Source organism: Xenopus laevis, chromosome 6S, assembly GCF_017654675.1.
Source record: "Xenopus laevis strain J_2021 chromosome 6S, Xenopus_laevis_v10.1, whole genome shotgun sequence".
Lineage (NCBI taxonomy): Eukaryota > Metazoa > Chordata > Amphibia > Anura > Pipidae > Xenopus > Xenopus laevis.
In genome coordinates this window covers 52,601,259-52,617,160 of record NC_054382.1, presented here as the reverse complement: position 1 = coordinate 52,617,160, position 15,902 = coordinate 52,601,259, and positions in this window count along the sequence as shown.

Here is a 15,902-nt window from a genome sequence, read left to right as displayed (position 1 = left end):
GAAGGAAAGTCAAAACATAAATAGCCTTTTAAGTAAAGTCCTTGGCACATAGAACTTACAGAGAGTTCGCAATCTTTTCTCCCTGGTCTGTTGTTTAAGCAGTGAAGCTCTCCCAATATGGCAGCGTGTGACTTGGGTGACGTCACTTTTTTCACAGGCATATTCTGCTCTGCTGCCAGAGGCAGCCTTGATGCGCATTAGGCAAAAGTTACTTGTAGTGCTCATGTACTCTGGGCACACTACTCCCAATGATGATGACGCTCATGCAAATGAGCTGGACTGCTCACTGCTGACCCACTCCGAGATCAACAGTTTTTTTTTAGGTGCATGCACAATAATAAGAAAGAGGTAAAGGAAGCCATCACTACATAACTAACATGGTGGCTGTCTGAATATATAAAATATGCGAACAAGAACATGGATTTTAGGAGATTTCATATGACTGTATCTGCAATAACAATCAATACAATAGACTTACCAATGTTTTTTTGTCACACACATGTTGATAACTCTGTAGTTGTAATGCAAAAATGTTGTTTGTAGCAGTGCAGGGTAACAAGAAAAAAACATTTTTTAAAACAAATGATGTTGGTCTTTTAAGGTTGGATTTTTTTTCCACTCTATTCAGTCATGTTAGATTGATTCATGGATTATATGTAATTTTTTGTCCCCACACTTCTTTTGTTTTTTTCTATTAGATGCCCAGCCCATGGCAGCATTAGCCCCCAGCAAAAACCTCTACAGCAAGGCAGTTCTCCTTACGTCCCAGCAGAATTATATCTCTTGCACACTAAACACAAACTATCATTCCCTAGTAATATAAACCCATACAGCCCCAAAGGATCTTGATCCCAGACTTTTTACACACCTTCCCTTCTTTACATGGGATCCCCAGTTCAGTGATTTCTCCGTGTAGTTCCGCCCCCTGCTGGCTGGTCTAAACTTTCACTGGGAAGCAGGGCAGGCATGAGCAGCAGAGTCTGAGAGTAAGGATTTAACTCATCTACCAGCAAGGTGGAGTACATTATGGATAGATTATTACAGTATTAACACTTGCATCTCTTCACATGTTAACACTGCTTATTGAAGCTGACAGTGCCATGATGATGTAAGTTTTTCACCTGCTGACTCCCTGAGTTTTTTTAGTTAGATACTTGTGCAGCATAATGCTTAGGTTTGGGGAGGCTTAGCCTTCCCCAGCCTTCATTAAAATCCGCCTATGCCCCTCCCACATTCTATATGCGACCAAAAGTCCACAAGAATATATCCAAACCTCCCGGACGCTCAGTTTTGTCAGGTAAAGGAAACCTGTGTGAAAAGGCCAGCCGATATATAGACTCTAAATTAAGGAGATTTGTGGTCAACCTCCCTTCATATATCAAAGATACAGGGGATTTACTACACAAATTACAGGACATCAGAGTGTATGAAGGGACTCTATTGGTGGGCTGTGATGTGGAGTCCTTATATTCCTCCATTTTGCATAAACATGGCTTGCAGGCTGTTAGATTCTTCATGGAGACAGAGAGCAATTGGGATAGCCAGTTTATTGATTTTATTGCTGATCTAACACAGTTCTGTTTGAACCATAATTTCTTTGTCTTAAGTAAGAAGAGTGGCCATGGGTGCAGCCTTCACACCCAGCTATGCCAACATCTTTATAGGATGGTGGGAAGCTTTTTGGGTTTTTGGAGATCTGATGGCTCGTTTTACACGAGCCATCAGTGTAATTAATTTCTTTTTATGAGAAGGTAAGTAGAGACCTTGATTCTGGGATGGCAGTGGATGTGATTTACTTAGACTTTGCTAAAGCATTTGATACAGTGCCACACAAAAGTTTACTGGTTAAATTAAGGAATGTTGGCCTGGAACATAATATTTGTACCTGGATAAAGAACTGGCTAAAAGATAGACTACAAAGAGTGGTGGTAAATGGAACATTTTCTAATTGGACCAGTGTTGTTTTTTTTTTTTTTTTGCTCAAGAAGGTTTTTATTGAAAAGCAAGTAAACAGATACAAGACACGGGTAAACATTCCATATTCTTACATTCATAGACACAGGTTATCACGTCAGTTGAATTACAACAGGGATAGAAATGCGATATACAAGAAATAAGCTATACACTAGTTAGTAGCTCCCTCCTGCGCCCTGAGCCAGGAGCCCCACACAACTTCATATTGAAGGAGGTTGCCATTTTTTTTACATATAATGTGTTCTGTATTATGTAGATCTTGGACTGATTTATACCATTGTTCAAATGTCGGAGGGTCAGAGCTTTTCCAATGACAAGTAATACCTTTTCTGGCTAGGAATAAAACTCTTTGTAGGTATAGCTGCTTATCAGAAGGGATATCATGGGTAGACATTATCCCTAGAAGGCACACCTTGGGATCTTTGGGTACGGGGAGACCTATATGTTGGGACAGAGTGTCCAATATTGTGGACCAGTAGTGTACCAGGTGGGTACAGTCCCACATCGTATGCAAGAATGTGCCTTGGTGTAGGTTGCAACGGTTACAAAGAGGGGATATGGTCGGATTAATTATATGCAATCTAGTTTTAGTATAGTACGCCCTATGCACTATGTAGAGTTGTATTAACCTGTACTTGTAGTTGAAGGAGACCAGTGAGGGTACCTTTAGGGCCTGGGCCCATTGGGCGTCAGTGAGATAAACCAGGTCATGGTCCCATTTTTCCTGTGCTTTGATCATATAGTGTACTGCCCTATGCTTTTGCGTAACCTTGTATAGTTTAGACACCAGCCCTTTGTGGGTAGTAGCTTCTATAGCTTTTGCCAACGGGGAACAGTCAACTTGGATAGGCTTGGTTTTGTTATGCTTGGTCAGTGCTGAACAAATGGCACTGTATGCCAGCCACTGTGAATTAGGAAGGAGGTGTTCGGTTTTCAAAGTCCTAAAAGGGACTGGGCTGCCCTCAACCCATATCTTGCCTATAGCAGTCAGATTCCCAGTTGCCCACACCTTGTGGAGCTCAACCTGACGCATCGTTGGAAAAGTTGAATTATTCGTAATTGGGGTGTGGGGATGCATGGAAGAAAATTCGATCTGCCGATGCGCTATGGACCAGACTTTCCTTTGCAGTTTGAGTAAGGGATGTATTTGTGCGTGCCCCCTTGGGGAGCCACTGGCTAGTAAGCCCTGGAATGGCGTCTCGTATTGTGGGGTAACAGCGGACCATAGACGCAGGAGGCTCTCATCTGCTGTATGGGGTAGCAATTGCCTACAGTGGGCTAACTGGGCTGAGATATAATACTGGAACATGTCTGGAAGTGCTATTCCTCCTGCCTGTTGTGGGAGTCTTAAGATTTCAAAGGAGAGTCTGCTACGGCCGTTCCCCCATATAAAGTTTCTAAGAGTATTATTGAGAGCTGTAAAGAATTTTTTGTCAATCCAGATCGGGGAATGCCAGAGGGGATACTGAATTTTTGGGGTGACTAGCATTTTGATCAATTGTATGCGGCCCATTGGGCCTAGTGGGAGCTTGGCCCATAGGTCAGTCTTGTTTTTAGCCCAGGCGAGCATAGGTTCCACATTGTGTAAGTAATAGTGTTCCACCGGAAGGGCAACCTGTATCCCTAAGTAGGTAAACTTTTTCACCAACTGCAAAGGGCAGTGTGTGAGGTTTTCAGAGTCTGTCAGCGGGTCTAATAGGAACAGCACCGATTTTGTGGGGCTAACACACAGCCCTGAGAGGGCACCAAATTGAGCTGTAAGATTGGTCAAGGTAGTAAGTGAGGAGCCCCTGTCCCCCAGGTATATCAGTGTATCATCTGCGTAAAGCTGGATTTTTTCCATCTTATGTCCTACTCTAAGGCCAACTATATCCGGGTGAATTCTCACAGCCTGGGCGAATGGCTCAATTGCCAGGGCAAACAGCAGGGGGGACAGGGGGCATCCCTGTCGAGTACCACGCCCCAGGTTAAAGGGGGCCGAGGAGCTTGCATTTACCCTAAGAAAAGCATTAGGTTGAGCATACAATAATTTAACATACATAGTAAACAGTGTTCCAAAGCCCATTGTGGACATCACGTCCCAGAGGTATGACCATTCCACAGTATCGAAGGCCTTGGCGATATCCAGTGCAGCCACTGCCCTCGTATTACTGTTAGGATGTGACCGGGATAGATTAAGGTACAGTCTCCTGAGGTTAATAGCCGTTGTCTTACCCGGTATAAACCCTGTTTGGTCACACCCCACCAGACTGGTTATTACCTTAGCTAGGCGATTCGCCAGGACCTTCGCCAGTATTTTTACATCTGCCGTCAGGAGAGAAATTGGGCGGTACGACTCGGTTGAGGAATTGTTGGATAACCTCCTGGGTAGCTGCCAGTTTGGAGGAGTATAGTTCCCTGTAAAAGGATACAAGTATGTTTTCTATTTCTAGTGGATCAGTTTTGAGCTGCCCAGTCATGTCTTGAAGGGCTGTTATAGGGTCAGGGCCCCCCTGGTGTTTGGCCATGTATGCAAGCATTTTACCAGCTCAAAGACGTTAATCTTTGAGAAGAGATGTTTACGGTGTGCCCTTTCCCACATGTGTTGTGCATATTGCTCCTGTAATTGTTTTAGGACCTGTAGGTTAGAATCCGACAGATTTTGGCTTGCCTCCCAATCCGCCCCAGCCACTTTAGCTTCAAGCACTGCTGTGGCAGCCCTGGATCATTGCTTGTGGCAGACGATCTGAGCATTAAGGACCCCTCTAAGATATGCCTTGAGTGCTTCCCAGAGTGTAAGTGTGTCAGTAGAGCCAAGGTTGGCTTCTAAGAAGGTATTGATTGCATCGTCCAGGTCCTGCTGATTGTTAAGTATACTAAACCAAATCGGATTGAAGGACCATCTCGCCCGGGCTGGGGGCTGGGATAGATTGAGTGGGGTGAGCAGGGGGGCGTGATCCGATATGCCCCGGGGTAAATACCTAGATGTTCCTGCTCTTGCAGCAAATGCCGCTGTAGTGAACAGCATATCTAGCCTAGATAGTACACTGTGGGATGTGGAATAGCATGAATATTGGAGAACATTTGGATGTTGACACCTCCACAGGTCCAAGAGACCTAGCTCCTGCATAAGAAACTTTAAGTTGGAGTTCACCTCCAGACTGAGGGAACCCGCCCGCCTCACTCTGTCTATTTTGGGATTCATGACAGTGTTGAAATCCCCTGCACATATAGGGATGGCCCTGGGGGAAGTCTACTTGGTATTTGGCCCACTCTTTGATACAGGTGTCTGCATACGGGGGTGGGATGTAGAAGTTTGCCAGTAACAACTCAGTTTGGCCCACCATGCAATGTAGGAACAGGTATCGGCCTTTTACATCTGAACGCAAATGAAGCATTTTAAAGGGGACTTGTTTGTGGACTAGTATAGAAACCCCCGATGAGTAATTAGAATAGGTGGAGTGGTACGCCCATCCCACCCACGGACGGCGGAGCGCCAACGTTTTACTCCCAGTTAGGTGGGTTTCCTGTAGCAGGGCAATATAGGCGCTGTTCTGCTTCAAGAAGTCTATCAGAAGAGGTTATCACGTCAGTTGAATTACAACAGGGATAGAAATGCGATATACAAGAAATAAGCTATACACTAGTTAGTAGCTCCCTCCTGCGCCCTGAGCCAGGAGCCCCACACAACTTCATATTGAAGGAGGTTGCCATTTTTTTTACATATAATGTGTTCTGTATTATGTAGATCTTGGACTGATTTATACCATTGTTCAAATGTCGGAGGGTCAGAGCTTTTCCAATGACAAGTAATACCTTTTCTGGCTAGGAATAAAACTCTTTGTAGGTATAGCTGCTTATCAGAAGGGATATCATGGGTAGACATTATCCCTAGAAGGCACACCTTGGGATCTTTGGGTACGGGGAGACCTATATGTTGGGACAGAGTGTCCAATATTGTGGACCAGTAGTGTACCAGGTGGGTACAGTCCCACATCGTATGCAAGAATGTGCCTTGGTGTAGGTTGCAACGGTTACAAAGAGGGGATATGGTCGGATTAATTATATGCAATCTAGTTTTAGTATAGTACGCCCTATGCACTATGTAGAGTTGTATTAACCTGTACTTGTAGTTGAAGGAGACCAGTGAGGGTACCTTTAGGGCCTGGGCCCATTGGGCGTCAGTGAGATAAACCAGGTCATGGTCCCATTTTTCCTGTGCTTTGATCATATAGTGTACTGCCCTATGCTTTTGCGTAACCTTGTATAGTTTAGACACCAGCCCTTTGTGGGTAGTAGCTTCTATAGCTTTTGCCAACGGGGAACAGTCAACTTGGATAGGCTTGGTTTTGTTATGCTTGGTCAGTGCTGAACAAATGGCACTGTATGCCAGCCACTGTGAATTAGGAAGGAGGTGTTCGGTTTTCAAAGTCCTAAAAGGGACTGGGCTGCCCTCAACCCATATCTTGCCTATAGCAGTCAGATTCCCAGTTGCCCACACCTTGTGGAGCTCAACCTGACGCATCGTTGGAAAAGTTGAATTATTCGTAATTGGGGTGTGGGGATGCATGGAAGAAAATTCGATCTGCCGATGCGCTATGGACCAGACTTTCCTTTGCAGTTTGAGTAAGGGATGTATTTGTGCGTGCCCCCTTGGGGAGCCACTGGCTAGTAAGCCCTGGAATGGCGTCTCGTATTGTGGGGTAACAGCGGACCATAGACGCAGGAGGCTCTCATCTGCTGTATGGGGTAGCAATTGCCTACAGTGGGCTAACTGGGCTGAGATATAATACTGGAACATGTCTGGAAGTGCTATTCCTCCTGCCTGTTGTGGGAGTCTTAAGATTTCAAAGGAGAGTCTGCTACGGCCGTTCCCCCATATAAAGTTTCTAAGAGTATTATTGAGAGCTGTAAAGAATTTTTTGTCAATCCAGATCGGGGAATGCCAGAGGGGATACTGAATTTTTGGGGTGACTAGCATTTTGATCAATTGTATGCGGCCCATTGGGCCTAGTGGGAGCTTGGCCCATAGGTCAGTCTTGTTTTTAGCCCAGGCGAGCATAGGTTCCACATTGTGTAAGTAATAGTGTTCCACCGGAAGGGCAACCTGTATCCCTAAGTAGGTAAACTTTTTCACCAACTGCAAAGGGCAGTGTGTGAGGTTTTCAGAGTCTGTCAGCGGGTCTAATAGGAACAGCACCGATTTTGTGGGGCTAACACACAGCCCTGAGAGGGCACCAAATTGAGCTGTAAGATTGGTCAAGGTAGTAAGTGAGGAGCCCCTGTCCCCCAGGTATATCAGTGTATCATCTGCGTAAAGCTGGATTTTTTCCATCTTATGTCCTACTCTAAGGCCAACTATATCCGGGTGAATTCTCACAGCCTGGGCGAATGGCTCAATTGCCAGGGCAAACAGCAGGGGGGACAGGGGGCATCCCTGTCGAGTACCACGCCCCAGGTTAAAGGGGGCCGAGGAGCTTGCATTTACCCTAAGAAAAGCATTAGGTTGAGCATACAATAATTTAACATACATAGTAAACAGTGTTCCAAAGCCCATTGTGGACATCACGTCCCAGAGGTATGACCATTCCACAGTATCGAAGGCCTTGGCGATATCCAGTGCAGCCACTGCCCTCGTATTACTGTTAGGATGTGACCGGGATAGATTAAGGTACAGTCTCCTGAGGTTAATAGCCGTTGTCTTACCCGGTATAAACCCTGTTTGGTCACACCCCACCAGACTGGTTATTACCTTAGCTAGGCGATTCGCCAGGACCTTCGCCAGTATTTTTACATCTGCCGTCAGGAGAGAAATTGGGCGGTACGACTCGGTTGAGGAATTGTTGGATAACCTCCTGGGTAGCTGCCAGTTTGGAGGAGTATAGTTCCCTGTAAAAGGATACAAGTATGTTTTCTATTTCTAGTGGATCAGTTTTGAGCTGCCCAGTCATGTCTTGAAGGGCTGTTATAGGGTCAGGGCCCCCCTGGTGTTTGGCCATGTATGCAAGCATTTTACCAGCTCAAAGACGTTAATCTTTGAGAAGAGATGTTTACGGTGTGCCCTTTCCCACATGTGTTGTGCATATTGCTCCTGTAATTGTTTTAGGACCTGTAGGTTAGAATCCGACAGATTTTGGCTTGCCTCCCAATCCGCCCCAGCCACTTTAGCTTCAAGCACTGCTGTGGCAGCCCTGGATCATTGCTTGTGGCAGACGATCTGAGCATTAAGGACCCCTCTAAGATATGCCTTGAGTGCTTCCCAGAGTGTAAGTGTGTCAGTAGAGCCAAGGTTGGCTTCTAAGAAGGTATTGATTGCATCGTCCAGGTCCTGCTGATTGTTAAGTATACTAAACCAAATCGGATTGAAGGACCATCTCGCCCGGGCTGGGGGCTGGGATAGATTGAGTGGGGTGAGCAGGGGGGCGTGATCCGATATGCCCCGGGGTAAATACCTAGATGTTCCTGCTCTTGCAGCAAATGCCGCTGTAGTGAACAGCATATCTAGCCTAGATAGTACACTGTGGGATGTGGAATAGCATGAATATTGGAGAACATTTGGATGTTGACACCTCCACAGGTCCAAGAGACCTAGCTCCTGCATAAGAAACTTTAAGTTGGAGTTCACCTCCAGACTGAGGGAACCCGCCCGCCTCACTCTGTCTATTTTGGGATTCATGACAGTGTTGAAATCCCCTGCACATATAGGGATGGCCCTGGGGGAAGTCTACTTGGTATTTGGCCCACTCTTTGATACAGGTGTCTGCATACGGGGGTGGGATGTAGAAGTTTGCCAGTAACAACTCAGTTTGGCCCACCATGCAATGTAGGAACAGGTATCGGCCTTTTACATCTGAACGCAAATGAAGCATTTTAAAGGGGACTTGTTTGTGGACTAGTATAGAAACCCCCGATGAGTAATTAGAATAGGTGGAGTGGTACGCCCATCCCACCCACGGACGGCGGAGCGCCAACGTTTTACTCCCAGTTAGGTGGGTTTCCTGTAGCAGGGCAATATAGGCGCTGTTCTGCTTCAAGAAGTCTAACACTAGTTTCCTTTTTATGGGGTTATTCATACCCCTGACATTCCAAGAGAGTATGTTAACTGCCATGGAGTCGTGTGAGCGTAACTATCACCCCGGGGTGCCTCAGGGCCCTAAACCCCGACTTGGTTATGCCTACCCGCGGCATATCAGTGTAATCCTGGCTTGAGCATGTGACATTTACAACATTTATAACACAACATTTGTGAATTCCCCAACAACCCCTTCCCTCCCTTTCCACCATTAAACGCAGGCAGAACTTGTATCCCATACAAAAACCAAAGAGTTTCTAAATGCGTTGTTCGAACAACGCTGGGGGGGTGTAGGGCCTACCTAGGCCCAAAAGAGCCGAGAGGTGGGTGCTAAAACTCAGATCGCCCTCTCTCCTCTCTCCCGGGGCTAGTGGTAGCGCCATGATGAGGAGCTGTACCCCTGAGTCTACAGAGAGTAGTGTCTTGTGGAACCCCCTGCAAAATAGTAAAAAGGCCATATACAACCTGCCCATGGTGTCGAGTTGAGTCCCGTGTCCATAGTCCAGCGTACCCGGGCGGTACTGTAGCGGTGTTATGAAGGGGGCCTAGATGGTTGGGGAGAAGCCGGGACCATATTCCTAGCAGGGGGCCAGAAACGGGATATGAAGGGTCCAGGTGGGATGGCAAAAAAAGGAAAGCCAACAGGATAGTGGGGCAAAGAAAAATAAAAAAAGGTAAAAAGGCCAAAAAAAAAAAAAAAAAAAAATGAAGAACAAGGCGCCGAACCGGCGGTGCTGTGAAGTCGTCACGATGCCCGTCAGTGAGGATCCCTCAGCCGTGGGTCGTCTCAGGGCTTGGCGTTGCGGGAGTCGATTCAGTCGTTCAGATCCTTGGGTGAGATAAAGAAGTGGTTGGAGCCTTCAGCGGTGACACGGAGCCTCGCCGGATACATCATGGCGTACTGCAGGTTCTCTGCTCTCAGCCTCCGCTTGGCATCCTGGAATTTGGCCCTCAACTTCTGGACCTCCGATGAGAAATCTGCATAGATAGAGATCCTGGAGTCCTGGTAGTGTAGTGTTTTCCCGAGCCAGCCTTAAGATGGTGTCTCTGTCCATGGCATTTAGCAGGCGTGCCAGGAGGGGCCTCGGGGGAGCCCCAGGCTGGGGGGGCCTTGTGGGGACCCTATGCGCTCGTTCCACCGCAAAGGTCGCCGACAGTTTGTTTCGGTCAAATGTAGTCACCAGCCAGTTAGTCACGAACTCCTCTGAGGAATTACCCTCCGCCCTTTCTGGAAACCCGACCATCCTTATGTTGTTTCTGCGAAGGCGGTTTTCCAGGTCATCGGTCTTTTGTATGCAGGTAGCCATTTCTTTATTCAGGTTCTGCAGGGCCTGGGGAAGCGGAGCACACGTGTCTTCAAGATCGCTGATCCTTTGTTCTGCCACGGTCGTGCGCTCGCGCAGCTTCTGGAGGTCCTGCCTGATAATGGATAGATCGAGCCTAATCTCATCTGTTTTTGTGTTGATTAACGCAGTGCAGGCCTCCTTCGTGTTCTTGATCTCCATTATAATATCAAAGAGGGTCGGCTGTTGCACTTGCTCTTGGTCCAGCTCGTCGTCCTCGTGGTTAGAGGTTCCGACGCCATCTTGGTTTGCTTTACCATCCCGAGCATATTTTTCCAGGCGAGTTGCAGCCTCAGAGGTGCGCTTTTGGGCCCGGTTCTGACCCATGAGTAGTCTCTGCGGTAAGGGCTCGCAGTTGGGGTACTGGTGGTCCATGTTTGCGGGTTTGTGTCAGGGGATTTGCAGGGTTATTGCGCCCCGGGTACGGAGCTGAGCCGATACACGTCCTCTCACATGCAGCAGTTGGCCACGCCCCCGACCAGTGTTGTTAGTGAAGTACCGCAGGGCTCTATACTAGGTCTCTTGCTTTTCAACTTGTTCATTAATGACCTGGAGGTGGGCATTGAAAGCACTGTTTCTATTTTTGCAGATGATACTAAATTGTACAGAACTATAGGTTCCATGCAGGATGCTGCCACTTTGCAGAGTGATTTGTCTAAATTGGAAAACTGGGCAGCAAAATGAGGTTCAATGTTGATAAATGCAAGGTTATGCACTTTGGCAAAAATAATATAAATGCAAGTTATACACTAAATGGCAGTGTGTTGGGAGTTTCCTTAAATGAGAAGGATCTTGGGGTCTTTGTAGATAACACGTTGTCTAATTCTGGGCAAAGTCATTCTGTGGCTACTAAAGCAAATAAAGTTCTGTCTTGCATAAAAAAGGGCATTAACTCAAGGGATGAAAACATAATTATGCCTCTTTATAGGTCCCTGGTAAGGCCTCATCTGGAGTATGCAGTGCAGTTTTGGACTTCAGTCCTTAAGAGGGATATAAATCAGCTGGAGAGTGCAGAGACGTGCAACTAAATTGGTTAGAGCGATGGAAGACTTAAATTATGAGGGTAGACTGTCAAGGTTGGGGTTGTTTTCTCTGGAAAAAAGGCGCTTGCGACATGATTAGGGACATGATTACACTTTACAAGTACATTAGAGGACAGTATAGACAAATAGCGGGGACCTTTTTACCCATAAAGTGGATCACCATACGAGAGGCCACCCCTTTAGACTAGAAGAAAAAAACTTTCATTTGAAGCAACATAGGGGGTTCTTCACAATCAGGACAGTGAGGTTGTGGAATGCACTGCCGGGTGATGTTGTGATGGCTGATTCAGTTAATGCCTTTAAGAATGGCTTGGATGATTTTTTGGACAGACATGATATCAAAGGCTATTGTGATACTAATCTCTATAGTTAGTATAGGTATGGGTATATAGAATTTAATTAAAAGTAGGGAGGGTGTGTGTATGTTTGCTGGGATTTCATTTGGAGGGGTTGAACTTGATGGACTTTGTCTTTTTTCAACCCAATTTAACTATGTAACTAACTAACTATGTAACCTAGTAATTGGGGCAGGCAAAGTCAACAGTTCTCTACTGTTTGCAAGGTAAGCACAATGATGAGGTAGTTTAAAAGGTCTCCTCTCAACTGCCATGTTACATGTTTCAATGCCAGCATTCCTTTTTAAACATTTTTAAGTTATAAAAACAAGAAGAAAAAAATGGCCATTCGGCAATGGATTGATTATTATTTTTCTTGGCAGTGATGCCTAATTCTTAGTTAATGTAATTAAGTCCTTTACATGACCTGTCTTTCACTAGGCAGACTGCAAAACTATAGTACACATGTGAGTATGGAAAAAAGCTTTGGGGCAGATTTATTAAGGGTCAAATTGAAAATTCAAATATTATAATTTTTTTATGGTCAAAACTGTCAAATTCGACTAGGGAATTATCCAAACTCGATTTGTTTTTTTTGTTTTTAAAAAATTGAATTCGATTTTTGAGATTTATCATACTCGGAGATGTATGCAGCCTTCCTGACATTCTAAAAAATTAAAATCGAGTTTGATCGAATTTCGAATCTAATTCAATTTGAATTTTTGGGTTGTTTAAATTAGTCTGAGTTTAAATAATTCGATTTTATTAATATATTTCAGCATCTCAAGTTTTTTATATCAGTGACAAATTTTGATTTCTGGTCAGGTGATATCTGAGGCAGCACACAGACCATCATGAAATGGTGGTTCAAGACAAGTAAAAGGGCAATATTTACTTAAATATATATTCCAGTTTGGTAAGATTCTTTAATATGCCACTTAAAGGGATACTGTCATGGGAAAAAACATTTTTTTCAAAATGAATCAGTTAATAGTGCTGCTCCAGCAAAATTCTGCACTGAAATCCATTTCTCAAAAGAGCAAACAGATTTTTTTATATTCAATTTTGAAATCTGACATGGGGCTAGACATATTGTCAATTTCCCAGCTGCCCCAAGTCATGTGACTTGTGCTCTGATAAACTTCAATCACTCTTTACTGCTGTACTGCAAGTTGGAGTGATATCACCCCCTCCCTTTCCCCCCCAGCAGCCGAACAACAGAACAATGGGAAGGTAACCAGATAACAGCTCCCTAACACAAGATAACAGCTGCCTGGTAGATCTAAGAACAACACTCAATAGTAAAAACCCATGTCTCACTGAGACACATTCAGTTACATTGAGAAGGAAAAACAGCAGCCTGCCAGAAAGCATTTCTCTCCTAAAGTGCAGGCACAAGTCACATGACCAGGGGCAGCTAGGAAATGGACAAAATGTCTAGCCCCATGTCAGATTTCAAAATTGAATATAAAAAAATCTGTTTGCTCTTTTGAGAAATGGATTTCAGTGCAGAATTCTGCTGGAGCAGCACTATTAACTGATTCATTTTGAAAAAAAATTTTTTTCCCATGACAGTATCCCTTTAATATGATGTAAACTATCTGTTTCTTAAGTATTCATTTTTGGGGCATAGTTTTCCTTTAATACAGTTAAAGTGATACTGACACTAAAAATGTTCTTTTCAAAATATCAATCTATATTAAGGGGCAGATTTATCAAGGGTCGATTTGAAAATTCAAAGTAAAAACTTTCAAATTTCAAGCATTTTTTGTGTACTTCGACTACACGTCTAAACTTGACTGTTTTGCCAACCTGACTGTCCCGTGTCAGTTATAATTTCTAATGCTAACCGACTAGTGCTGCACATATACTAGAGGAACATGGAGGTAAGAAAGGTAATGTGAAAGCATCAGGCAAATACTTTTATGGCAAAATTATAAATATCATTCAAAGATAATGCAATGATGGATATAAAAAAGATAATTTTGCTTTAACAAATATGTACAATATTTGAAAATATCAAACAAAAATGTGCTTTTCACATCTTCTTAAATATGCCCTCAATGATAACCCCTGTCTATGTAAATATACTGAACACACAGTTGTTGTCTGTGTCATAGTTGCTATGTAACATGTATGAAACAAAACAAAATCTAGAGTTTGTGCTACCTAAATATCTAACTACATAAAATGCATGTTCTATTTATGCCAAAACATATAAACTGTATTCATAAACAACTTGTTTTTATATGTTTCTCAATTCCTGCAGGGGTTTTCTAGGCTTTTGCACCCTAACCCCACAACCTACTTCTTTAGTGAAAGTATTGCTAGTGTAGAGTACTCTTCTCCATTATCCAGGCTGTCTCCATAGACTCCATTATAATCAAATAATCAAATTTTTTTAAAAATGATATACTTTTTATTTGTAATAATAGAACAGTACAGTATACTTCATCCAAACTAAGACATAATTAATCCTTATTATAAGCAAAAGCAGCCTATTGGGTTTATTTAATTTTTAGACGATTATTTAAGGTATAAAGATCTAAATTACAAAATACCTGTTATCCAGAAAACCCCAGCATTCTGGATAATAGGCCCCATGACTATAGCTGTAGAAAGTTGGGGTCAAGGAATCTTTAGTATTTGCATACCTAGAAAATTACTATTGCTTGTGTCTTTTATGTGGTTCATTAAAAATTCAGAAGTCAAAGTGGCTGGTAATTCTAACTTTTTGGCCACATGGTGTCACCATTGCTTTAGAAGTAATAAATCTTATGTCAATATGATCTTTCTTAGTTATGATTGTAAGCAGCATGTTGAGTTATCCCTATGCACCTTTTAACTTTTATACTCTAATGGGCTATCTTGTGTTTATGGTATGCTGCCTTGCTTGAAGAACAAAGGAATAATAGATGTGGCCTCCTAGTATACACATTTCTAGCCACAGGGGATTGTCGTCAGGAAGTGAAACAAAAAAACACACATATACATATATTTATTTATGTATTTATTTATTTATGAAAGGCCCTCTCCTGTTCCTATTCCAGTCTCTTATTCAAATCAATGCATGGTTGCTAGGTTAATTTGGACCCTAGCAACCCGCTTGCTGAAACTGCAGACTGGAGAGCTGAAGAATAAAAAGATAAATAACTCAAAATCCACAAATAAAAACCAATGGCAATTTTTCTCAGACTATCACTCTCTACTGTACATCATAATAAAAGTTAACTGCTACGTGAACATCCAGTACATTAAGGTATTTTTTCATTAAGTTATTTAAAAATACCCTCAGTTTTAAACAAAACAGAGATTGTATGTCTGTATATTGCAATATATTCAAGCTGGCCAATCATGTCAAAGGCATTCCTGATCTTACCATCCCTACAACTGTTTCACCTGATGAACTATTGCAGCCATCTTTGCCTGGCTGCAAAAAAAAAATCGATTCTCTAAAAAAATACGAATACCTCGAAAACCTTGAAAAATAATTTCCTACTGAAAAAGAATTCAGAAAACCTCGAAAACTCACAATTTATTTAAAGTGGTTCAATAAGATGCAGCGCAGCTCCCATTGACTTATATAGCACGTCGACAACTTTTACTTGGTGTAGTTTTGCCTTAGAGGTTTTCATGGTTTTTACATTTAATAAATTTCCAAATCTCAAATTTTTTTTGAGATTCTTGGAAAAAACCCAAAATGCAATTGTTAGTAAATGGGCCCTCTAAATTTCTTCATTTCTTTTACCCTTTAAATCACTGGTATGGGGTATATCAGGTAGGAGTTAACCCAAGCATGCAAATCTACATTTGGAGTATTGTACAGAAATTTAGTAGCAATGCACTTGAACAGAAATGATTTTATCATTTGAACTTATGCAGATATTATATCTTTGTTTATATATTTGTTTTGTGTGTTAATACAGTATTGTTTTGATTATTATGTTTAGTTTATGGAATTAACTGAAATCATCGGGGATCCTAGATTTAAGACCAACAAACTATATTATCAGCACAGTACACTTATTACATTTGAAATATTTAACTTTATATAATTATCAGCATTAAAACCTACATATTTGAATGTGTTCTGGAACACAGTGAATTGTAGAATTACTGAATTATTGCACTACTATTTCACTGTTTATACAGTATA